At 45.2% G+C, this 12,215-nt stretch overlaps 1 protein-coding gene across 1 annotated transcript in view; it reads right to left on the bottom strand.

The window, feature by feature from the left end:
• The window catches only part of RTN4IP1 (reticulon 4 interacting protein 1), a 92,375-nt gene extending 80,392 nt beyond the window's left edge, over positions 1–11,983 (bottom strand). Inside the window, exon 1 of the mRNA XM_082216663.1 lies at positions 11,875–11,983. The gene's annotated coding sequence lies outside the window, so the exon portion shown is untranslated. The remainder of the gene's footprint in view (positions 1–11,874) is intronic.
• Positions 11,984–12,215: the final 232 nt, after the last annotated feature.

The following is a 12,215-nucleotide window of genomic DNA, read 5'->3' as shown; positions in this document are numbered from 1 at the left end:
ACTTCCCTGAACAGGGCTGCCTTAAGATGTCTCCTGAATGTCAGGTAGTTGTTTATTGCTTTGACATCTGCTGGAAGGGTGTTCCACAGGGCGGGCGCCACTACCGAGAAGGCCCTCTGCCTGGTTCCCTGTAGCTTTGCTTCTCGCAGTGAGGGAACCGCCAGAAGGCCCTCGGCGCTGGACCTCAGCGTCCGGGCAGAATGATGGGGGTGGAGACGCTCCTTCAGGTATACTGGACCGAGGCTGTTTAGGGCTGGAATCAGTTTTGTCTCTCCCATCTGACTTAGTTTTATGTCAGGGATGCAACTGCAGCAGAGACAGTTGCCCCTTTCTTTGAAACTGTTGTTGTAAACCAGCAAAACTCCTGGAAGGAAAGAGAACCACAGGCTCCCTATTCGATTCTGTGCAAGAACTTTCTAACCAGCTAGCACTGCATCACTGCATGCAAAGTTTATGTCTTCCAGATTGGCATGAAAGTCAAAGAGTGGGCTCCCAATTTTTTTTTGGGGGGGGGGAATGGTTGATGGGAAAGATTATTGCAGAAAGTATGGAGGCTACTGCTGTATGTAGTAACTGCAGGTGAACCAACTCAAGACACAGAGTTTATTGGGTTGGTTCATGAATAAAAGATTATGATGAACCCATTATCGTATCTACCTATTGAGCTAGCAGTCTTCATAAAGACAGCATCCCATTTTGTACTAGTTGTCAGTTCAACTCTGGAAACAGATAAACTCAAGAGGGCCTTTTCAGGTATTTCATTTTGTAATGAAAAACCAATTTTCAAGCACAGGGCAGGAATAATTTATTAATTGTCTAACATGTAAATTAGGGCGTTCACCCACAAAATATACCGTATTTTTCGCTCTATAACACGCAGATTTTTTCTCCTAAAAAGGAAGGGGAAATGTCTGTGCGTGTTATGGAGCGAATGTGTGGTCTCTGGAGCCGAAAAATGAGGCAAAAATCAAACCGCGCTTCAGGGAGAAGGGAGCTCCGTGAGACAGGAAGTTGCTGCTTTCCTGCATTCTGCCTCAGGGTCTTACTGCCCGCCCTCTCTGTTTCCTTGCTGTGTTTGCTCAAACGGAACAAAGAGCAGGGGAAGCCCCTCCCCTCCAGGCAAGTAGAGAGGAAAAGCAGAGCGTCCCTCTAATTCCTCTCCCTGCTCCGGAGGAACAATGTTTGTGAAGGGAAGAGAGATTACAGGTTTGGCTTAAAATTCTGATTTGACTTCCTGCTTTTTGTTTTTGGAGACACACAGCATTCAAATATGCTTTCTTCCATTTAAAAGGATGAAATCCTTAAACAGTGGCTGGCTTGTGTGGGTGGGTGGGGGGAAACTTTTGCCTTCCTTTCCTCACGTTATAGCCCTCTCCTGCATTCTTAGCCTTCTGTGTTTTTCCTTCCCTCCCCACTTAAAATGTGGTTACAAAGCATGGATCCACATGGATCCTCAGGATCTTTGCATTGGGTCACCCCAAATTCACCATCAGAGCACACAGCATGTCCATGGCTACAGCCTGCCCCCCCAAAATCACACACCCATTGTTGCCTGGGGCTGCAATGGTGCAAAAACGTGGTTACAAAGCATGGATCCACATGGATCCTCAGGATCTTTGCATTGGGTCAGCCAAAATTCACCATCAGAGCACATAGTATGTCCATGGCTACAGCCTGCCCCCCCAAAAAAAAATCACGCACCCACTGTTGCCTGGGGCTGCAATGGTGCAAAAACGTGGTTACAAAGCATGGATCCACAGGGATTCTCAGGATTTTTGCATTGGGTCACCCCAAATTCACCATCAGATCACATGTCTGTGGCCACAGCATGAAGCACAAAAATGATACGTCCACTGTTTCATTCAGAATATTTTTTCCCTTGTTTTCCTCCTCTAAAAACGATGTGCGTGTTATGGTCAGGTGCGTGTTATAGAGCGAAAAATACGGTACACAAGTGGATGACTGGCAACTGGATTACCGATATGAAAAGGATATGATTTACACATGCATGCTTTGTAAGATAGCATTGTATTACATTTTGTTCACAGTAGTTGCTTCCTAAGCACAACGTATGATGTGCAGTCTCCTAAATGCTATTTGCTTGTATTATTCCAAAAAGAGATTTGGTTGAATATGAGCGGATCAGCCCACCTGAAATTCACTAGTATGGTGCTCTTGAGAAGATGGGCTAATCCGGTCATAGCATAATACACTCAGCAGGTAAGGAAGCTGCTCCCAGAACTATATCTTCCAACTGACTTCCTATACGTCAATGTAGCCATCTGTCCCTTCTGAATCTGATCAATATTAACACAAACCTTGTTAACACCCACACAAAGGCACTCTGAACAATTTTTGAAACCTGGGAACTATGGTTTCAAAGGCAAGTTCAGAAAGTCTCCCAGTTTGTGTTGAGTGGGGTTGCGGTCATTCAACCGTAATTCCATACCACCATGGAGAAAATAGGAGGAATTGCTCTACAACAACAGAGGTTAAATTGGGAGAGGAAGTAGTATGGGCCACTTCCTTAACTCTAGGTAAATGTCAACATTGTGTTATGCCTTTACTAGCCTCTCTGCCTAAAGTATTTAAAAAGGTTAAGGACACAGAAGAATTAGATAAGGACCATCAAGTGCCTAATTCACTGAAGAGTCTACTCTGAGTAGGACTTAGTGAATACCACCCTGTAATTTTGCGAAGGTTCACTAACCATGGGTCAGCTGTAGTTAATCATGCAATCACAGAAATTATTCCATCCATGCAACATTCAGGATGGCTTGCCAGAATGTAAATGCCACCCAATAAAAATGTATTCATATGCAAAGAATACAACAATAAAGGCACACAAAATATAACAAATAAAAGGTGCAACATTAACATCTGTCAGAAAGTCTGGACTTTAGGAATAAAATATCCTAAGATATAAAAAAAAAATCAAGGAGCTGCATCCAAGTGTAACATTTTGCAATTCTATGGAGGTCCTTGGAAATTCGAAATAGTACTATGAAGTTCCAAAGTCTTTGGAGCATGGGTTTTAAAATTTTATTTTAAGGCAAGCCTTTCAAGCAGACATTTTGAGATAAGCAATTGTTCAGTTTGCATTCTGTGAAGAAGGATGAATATTTTCGTTTAGCCAAGTGAGAATATCAAAACAGGAAAGCTGCATTTGATCTAGTACTTTTCTATTTTGTCACTATAAAAATGGAGTGTTTTCCTTCCTCCTCCCACTCCTCCCCCACCTTTTCATTTTATTTCCTGCCCTAAATGAGCAAACCTGTTTTTCAGAGGCAAGATTCACCAATAGGCCATGAATACTTTAGATGCCTTTCAGAAACAGGAAGAAAAATGGCTCTGGCTGCTGTAAACGGATATGCTGCTGTCAGGGAATGGAGATTTAGACGTCTGTAACCATAGCAATCTACAAGCTTATCTCACAGAGGTGTGCAGAATTCCCTTTTTCCTGCCATTCTCCCACAGTTCATTAAACCGTCACCTGTGGGTTTCACTGAGCAAACTTATTAAGCAAATGTCACATTTCCATGCAGCCCAGCACTTTTCAAAGTAGATGTGCTAATGAAATACTCTACATATTTCAATTTCGTTTTACAAAAGCATGGGGGAGATTGCCCTTCAAACACTATTTCTCATCATGGCACAGGCCAATGTTGTTAACCATTTCTGGATAAATTAACATTACAATAAAGTAGTGGGGCTCTTTTGCTTACTTTCATAATGACCCAGACGATCTGTTTTGTTGTTATTCTGGCATAGTGATTCTTTGCTAGGTTCTCGGCAATATAATTTTCAGTTGCCAAGACAGCCTGGCAGGTAGCCAAACAATTTAGAGCCTTTGATTTTCATATAGTATTTTGAAAACAATTCCCATGGCCTCTTCCATGTAAGCATTTGTGTTTTCCTCTCCCTCCCCCCCTTTAATTTATAGGTGTGAAGTAGACTCTGTGCATGAATAAAGAGCCCAAGTCCCTGTCCACAGCCCTGACCACAGACAATAACCCACCTAATCCAGCCTCCTGTTCTCACATTGGCCACCTGGATGCCGGGGTGGGGGGGACCTGCAAGCAGGACCCAAGCCGTCACCCCTCCTGTGGTTTCCAGCAACTGGTATTCAGAAGCATACTGCTGCCGACTCGAGGCAAAGCATAGCTATCATGGCTAGTAGCAATACAAAGTTGCACATTGCTGGTCTCTGAATTAATACTCATCAGCCTACACTACACTCCACAACCATCAAAGTAGCACAGTTGTTCTACTTACAGCAGCACCAGTTACCAAACCCCAAACATACCAATGTTTTTTATTTCCATGTACTGCCACTGCTGCCATTTAGCATTTATTTAGAGGCCTTAGAAGAGATGGATAAATAGGCCATGAACAGAGAAGTTAGTAAGAATGATCCGACCACAGATCTACAGTTCTCTCTTATCTCCTAGTGCATGGGTAGGCAAACAGGCCTGGGGGCCGGATCCAGCCCAATCACCTTCTCAATCTGGCCCGAGGACGGTCCAGGAATCGGCGTGTTTTTACATGAGTAGAATGTGTCATTTTATTTAATATGCATCTCTGGTTTATTTGTGGGGCATAGGAATTTGTTCATTTCCCCCGCAAAAAAAATAGAGTCCAGCCCCCCACAAGGTCTGAGGGACAGTGGACTGGCCCCCTGCTGAAAAAGTTTGCTGACCCATCCTAGTGCATTCAGCTGGATGGAAGCCCTTTAGGAACACTTGAACAGAGTTGGCCTTGCTTAATGTTTGCACTTAGCCCCTGGTGTGCTACCTTTTGTCACAGAGGTTCCATAGTTGCTTAGCAGCCTTTGACAAATCTCTCTCTCTCCCCCCCCCCCCCAGCTAAATATGTCATTGAGAAGATAGTGGCTGCTAGAAAATGTTAATTGAGAAGACAAATCTCTGGGAAACCTTGGATAGGGATCAAAACAATTGCCACTCTTTTACCAAGCAACCAGCCGTGCTTCAAAAGGTACCCACACATCTACCCCAGGGCCAAGGCCAAGGGACTGATGGTTCTCTATGCTGCCGGACTACAACTCCAATCATTCATGTCCTCTTGGCGATGCTGGCTGGGCCAGGTGGCAGATGAGAGCCAGCAACACCTTAAGGACCACAGTTTCCCCACCTGTGTCTTAGAGTAAAAGAAGCTTGATAGAGGCACTTTCAGTCATGAGGGAGGGGGATGGCATGAGGAGAAAGGGATATAAAATGGGGGTGGGCAGATTTCAGACCTGTAGTATCTACTACTCCTGAGATCCGTCAACAAGAGCCAGGTGAAAAAGAATCATAGAATGGATCAGCAGAGGCGGATTTAGGGGAGCGCAACCAACCAGTTCTGTCACAGTGGTTATGAAGACTCAAGGATGCCACAGGGGACACTGCAACTATGATTCAGAAAGGAGCAAGAGAGGAGGGGGGGGCATGGAATTTTGGCATCGCAAAGGGCACTGGTGAAATTTGAGACCCAAGGTCCACCACTGGGATCAGATAGGCAAGCATACACTCAGAACTGAGAAACATGGTGCCTCTGAGCACATGTGCAGCCCAGGATTTGGGACTGATTCCAGATTCAAGTTCATCATCATCATCATCATAATACTTTTATTGTCCATGTACAACCTTCCCTCCCCCACACACAAACACTCAATCCCATTGCACTCTGTGTGCTTGTCGCACAAGTCACCAACCCCAAAAGTCAGTTGCACTATATTATTTTCCGTTCAGCAGCCTAACAGCCCATGGATAGAAACTGTTTTTTAGCCTGTTGGTACGACTGATTATACTTCTATATTTCCTGCCCGAGGGTAGAAGATTAAAGAGGTGCTGGCCGGGGTGTGAATCGTCCTTCCACAAAAACATCCACTCCTGGTTGTTGACCCCCTTCCCTAATTATTCCTTTCAAATCACCCAGAGATCTACCTCCCAGCAACCTTTTATATAAAGCCCCTCTTTCTCTCTCCCATTTATATTCTGCTTCCAGTTACAGCTTAAGTTTCTCATCATTTTTTTTTATTTAAAAAGAAAAGCAAAGTACAGTGGATGCTCGGGTTGTAAACGTGATCCGTGCGGGATGCACATTCGCAACCCACAGTGTTCGCAACCCGCATCTGCAAATGTGCGGGTTGCGATTCGGTACTTCTGCTCATGCGCAAAGTGTGATTTAGTGCTTCTGCGCATGCACGACCGCCAAAACCTGGAAGTAACCCGTTCCGGTACTTCTGGGTTTCGGCGGTCTGCAACCCAAAAAAACGCAACCTGAAGCGGCTGTAACCCGAGGTATGACTATCATTAAACTACAGATACTGGGTGGTATGCAACTTAGTTTTACTCAGACACACTGAAATTAAGGGCTTTACCAAGGTAGGTCTATTAATTTCAATGGGTCTACTCTGAGCGAAACTGTTGAATACACTTTTTTTAAAAGCTTCACCCTTGCTCGTTTGACCTTAGAAATTCCATTAATTGATTGCCATTTGTAGGAACACTTAGTACTTAGTGAAATCTGATGGATTATAATAATAATAATATTTAGCCATAAACAAAGTACGGGATGCGTAGAGCAGGAGAACATATTCCAACCTTGACCTGAAAGAAACTGCATGGGTCACACACTTCCTTGCTGCCTTCTTCCTGCCTGCCTGCCTGTTCTTCCTGGTATTACTGTTGTATATCCTGTTTTTCTATGAATGGAAATAAAAATATAATTAAGGAAAATAAAAGGACGTACTTTGCCTTGCTGTCCCATACACTCTCTCCTACAGTGGCCAGCCAGGTAGGACTTAATTATTATCAAACCAGAACAAGAAAGGACTTCATCAACGCACAGTAGGAAGCCATTCATGAAGCAATACTGGGGCCCTTTGTCAGGGGCAACTATTTTTTATTTTCTGTTTGCTGGAGAGTGGAAATAATTGTCTTGACTTTCAATCATATAAAATGTCTGCTTCTGTTGAACTGCAGTTACATAGCAAAGCAAGCAGGAGCACGGGGAGTGTCTGCGTGACACACCTACACACTGCAGCCAACACACTATTGTGTCACAACGCACAATTGGGAAAGCTCTGGGCTAGAGTGGTGGGAGGGAGTTTCAGTGAATAGCTAACAACATTCTAAAACGAGCCACCAACATAATTTTAGTAATGAGGTGATATTTCCCCAGGAACTTAGGGACTTGATTTAGGTTGGTGAAATGGTAAATGGGGGGAAAGTTAAAGTCCTGAACTTGTTTTTCAGAACACACACACCTGGTTAGTTTGTTTTTTAAGAGAATGTCACAAGATCAATTCACTGATCTCCCACATCTTATCTACTATTAAGGCTTCAGAGACTGTTTCCTCAAAGTTAACCAGCTGGACAATTTTAGTTAAGTTCCAGTTCTCTTAAAAACAACATTTCCAAGAACCATAGCAGCACATAGTCCAGCTCAAACTGGCCCTTGACTGTTTACTCATGGGTACCACATGTACTTCATTGTGTGCTTACAGAAGCGTACCTGGGGGCCCTTGGCAAGGAGCTGTACCAGCGCCCCCCCTCCCTGTCCCCTGCACCGTTGGCAAGGAGATGTATTGGTGTGGAGAGGCATGATTTTTGCCCCACCCCGAGGCCTGTGCCTTTGGTGGAGGCCAACCTAACCAACTCCTAGGTAAGCTCCTGTGTATTTACAGACTTCTTAAATCTATGTACAGGTATCAGACTGGACAGTCTCTATTAGTCAATAAATAGAATGCAATCTAAATAAATAATAGTAATTGCTATGTTCAGACGGAATCTTTATTACAAACCAATCTCATAGTAGTTGGCAGTTTCCCTTTGTTATTTTACAGACTTGAGAGAGCACCACTGAACAAGGTATGCCATAAGTGGTGCTACAAACACAGTGCTATGCATTTACCGTATTTTTCGCTCTATAGGACGCACTTTTTCCCCTCCAAAAATTAAGGGGAAATGTACGTGCGTCCTATGGTGCGAATGCAGGCTCCTTGGCTTCAGCGAAAGCAACACGAAGCCTCCGAAGCGCAGAGGGAGCACTCCCTCCACACTCCAGAGGCTTCGGGTTGCTTTCGCTGAAGCCTGGAGAGCCAGAGGGGTCGGTGCGCACCGACCCCTCTTGCTCTCCAGGCTCCAGGGATAGCCGCCTGAAGCCTCCGGAACACAGCGGGAGGTCCTGCTGCGCTCCGGAGGCTTCAGGTTCCTTTTGCTGAAGCCGGGAGAGCAAGACTCTCCTAGCTTCAGCAGAGAGGGAAAGCTGTGCAGTGCCCCTTCAGCCAAGCGGGAGGAAAAATGGAAGGGGCTCCGTTTCTTCTGCCGCTTTGCTGAAGGGGCGCTGAGCAAAGAGGGGGAGAATTTTTTTTCTTGTTCTCCCCCTCTAAAACAAGGTGTGTCCTATGGTCGGGTGCATCCTATAGAGCGAAAAATACGGTACAGTGGTACCTCGCAAGACAAATGCCTCGCAAGACGAAAAACGCGCAAGACGAAAGAGTTTTCCGTTTTTTGAGTCGTTCCGCAAGACGAATTTCCCTATGGGCTTGCTTCGCAAGACGAAACGTCTTGCGAGTTCTTGCGAGTTTGTTTCCTTTTTCTTAAATCCGCTAAGCTGTTAATAGCCGCTAAGCCGCTAATAGCCGCTAAGCCACTAATAGCCGTGCTTCGCAAGACGAAAAAAACCACAAGACGAAGAGACTCGCAGAACGGATTAATTTTGTCTTGCGAGGCACCACTGTAATTGAGAAGTGAGCAGAGGACTGAGACTGCCTCGGTGTCGGCAGCGGGACTTCCCAGGTGCCCCACAAGGTCTAGGTTCCACCAGGCTCCACTGACATTTCAGCGGAATGTGAGGATGAGAATGAGACACCAAGGTGTTAAATGCTCTCCCATGGTCCCACCAATCTCTGCCTCACCTCTGCCAGCCCCCACTGGCTTATTTACTGTATCTGGTTGTCAGCTTCCTCCTTCTTAGCCTCAGTGTTGCTCTTGTAGAACTCAGCAGGGAAGATGGGGACAAAACTAAATTACCTGGCTTCCCCCCTCATTGTCTCCGGCTCCAGCTACTGTTGGCCTCCCTGCTTTCCACCCTACCCGTCCCAATGCTGCTGACCCCCCACCCCCCCAATCTTCCCCATTGCTACTTGTATTATGAGAATAATGGAGTTAGATAAGGAGTTTCCTAGGCTGATATTGGGAGGCTAACGGGACAGACAGGAAATGATGGCTGGAGTGTTGCATTTTACCAAGGAACATTACATTGTGGGTGGATGCCAGTGATCCTTTGCAGAGCAGCCACTTGGGTTCCCATGTCTGGGGATTAGATTGACAGTGGGATCTTATTACAACACTGGTGACAGAACAGAACTCCTCCACTGGACCTGAGGGCTGCAGGGGGCACAGAGCAGAGCATGTGGCACCCATAGCTATATCCTCCAGCACCTCATGTCCTCCCAAATCTCCTACCTGATATAGCAACTTCACTCTACCTAATAGTAGGACTGGCCACACCTATAGTTTATCTCCTTTAATTTTTTTTCAAGCTGATTTTTTTTAATGGCACCAAGGCCAAATTTCAAATATTTGCACAAAATATGCACTAAGGCTTTCTGTTCTTAATTATCTTAGATAACTGACCATATAATGCAACTGTTATTCATTTACTTAATTAGTTTGTTTTTTACATTTACCTTCCACCTTTTCTCCAAGGAGCTCCAGGTAGCTTACTTAGTTCTCTTCACTCCACTTTATCCTCAACAGCCCTTTGAGGCAGGTCAGGCTGAGAGGCAGCAACTGGCCCAAGGTCACCCAGTGAGCTTCATGATCGAGTCGGGAACAGAACCCTGGTCTCCCAGGTGCTAGTATGACACTCTAACCACTACACCACACGGGCCCCTGTATGCTCACTCTGTTGCTTAAGGGGCTGTACTATTACACCTTATATTACATTCCCAGAGTATCCTTTTATCATGACTGTTACCTAAGCGGTTTCAAAAGTCTGGGCACAATCCACTACCAATTCCTTGCCCATGAACCTGCTAAGACAACAGGGTGATCACAACCTCTTCGCATGCTTCCCTGGAGGAAAAGCCTTTTTTAAATATGGAAGATAAAACAACTGTCCACAACAGTTCCAAAAACCCATAAAACACCAGTCCAGGTAAGCACTTGAGTTTCTGATGTTTATTTCGTTTTCCTGAAACACTCGCCTCTATTGCTTCATTTTGCTTATTCTAAGATAAAATCTGAGCCACCAGAAGTCAACGTCACAAGCAGCTTTGACCCAGGATGGGTTGTAGAAGCCCATTTTTCCTTTTTGAATGGCAGCCACCAGAGCACTTTATAGCAGACTGTTGCTCAAGGGAGACTCTCCTTTCCTGGGAGTGTGAACAGGTTTTTCATGCTTAAGGGGCTCAATAAGCCTCTTTTCAGAAGCTCTTATACCTCAACTGTCCAAAGACAGATATGTTAGAGAAACAAGCACATCCTTTGATCCTGGAGCAGAATATTTTACCCAAAAGAATGGAAATGAGATGCCAAACCTGCCTCTGAGATCCGGTTTAATGAGATGCCTTTGACATTACTCAGGTCTGCTTGGAACGCTATCAAATTACACCCCCCTCCCTACACATAACCGTCTTTGTCTGTTGAACGTCTTTTGCTTCACCCAGGATAAGGAAATGCATCTAGTACAACACTGGCAACTGTTCTGGGAACAAATTCACAATATTCCTCTACTGACAGTTAAATTTGCAATTATGCTCAGTCCAAGAGCTTGGATTTTAAAGACGCTTCAAAAATATCAGCAGTCTGATCTCAAGCTATCATGATAATACTTAGCAGAGAAGTTTCCACAGTGCTGCAATACACCTGCAAAGAAATACAGTATTTATTCCCATACTGGGGAAGCAGGAGAAGGCTTGCGGATGAGAGATACTGGTTTGCCTAAACGTGCAACAAAGCACTTGGAAAAGACCAAGCTTTCTCAGCTCTGCCAACAACAGCATCAGAAGCTGCTGAATGCAGCCAGATTCTTGAAACACTCAGATGCCCTGAAAATACCATGAAAAGCAGTGCAGCTGTGAGCGTGTACCGGAGCCTACAGAAAGGGGCGGGGAACTGACTGTAAAGCAGAAAATACCGGAATGCCTGGGCAACATGCTCCAGACAGAACGGAACCATTCAAGATGTGCATTAGGCATGCTTGATTGACAAGATCATGGTGAGCAAGCTTCCCAAAACCACTCCACTTCTTTTCTTAGTTTGTTTGCATTGCTATGGCAGGCAGCGGGAAGGATGCCTCCTGAACCATGACCTTCCCGATTCACAGCTTAGCCTTATAGCCACCTAAACCATCATGTTTATTTTGTAAGGTACTGTTACACTCGCCCTGTTTCTATGAGTGGGAGGAACTTCCAGGGGCCCCATGCTTGGTTTCTTTTCAAAGTCACAGGAGACTTACTCAGTTTTGTAATCCTAAATATAGAAATTCCTGCATTGCAGGGGGTTGAACTAGGTGGCCCTTGGGCCCCTTTCCAACTCTAAGATTCTATGATTCTGTGTTGAGCATAGGTGAAGGCAAACAGCTTAAAGAAGTGATGGGGAAGCCTATGTCCCTCTGGATGTTGTGGGACTAAAACTTCCATTGTGGTGACCAGCGGCCATGCTGGCTGGAGCTGATGGGAGGTGAAGTTTCACAACATCTGGAGGGCCAGTTTCCTCAGCACTGGTTTAAGAACTCCAAGAGCAGAATCCCTTGATTCATATCAGATCTTCAGATATAGGTTGCCCCCTTGAAGCCATTTTCCAGAGCTAAAAGTAAACCTTCTGTCCCTTCCTGTTATTCTCTCTCTCCCACAACTCTTACCTTGTTTCCTTGGCTTCCCTTTAGAGCAGGAGGTCAGCAAACTTTTTCAGCAGGGGGCCGGTCCACTGTCCCTCAGACCTTGTGGGGGGCCGGACTATTTTGGGGGGGGGAAATAAAAGTGAATGAATTCCTATGCCCCACAAATAACCCAGAGATGCATTTTAAATAAAAGCACACATTCTACTCATGTAAAAACACGCTGATTCCCGGACCGTCCATGGGCCAGATTTAGAAGGTGATTGGGCCGGATCTGGCCCCGGGCCTTAGTTTGCCTACCCATGCTTCAGAGGCACACATGGAAACCTGGATAACATCAGCTGGGAATCTGGTTGGTGGAGCGG

This window comes from Podarcis vaucheri, assembly GCF_965113315.1.
Source record: "Podarcis vaucheri genome assembly, chromosome: 3".
Classification (NCBI taxonomy): domain Eukaryota; kingdom Metazoa; phylum Chordata; class Lepidosauria; order Squamata; family Lacertidae; genus Podarcis; species Podarcis vaucheri.
This window is presented reverse-complemented; position numbering and strand designations above follow the sequence as displayed.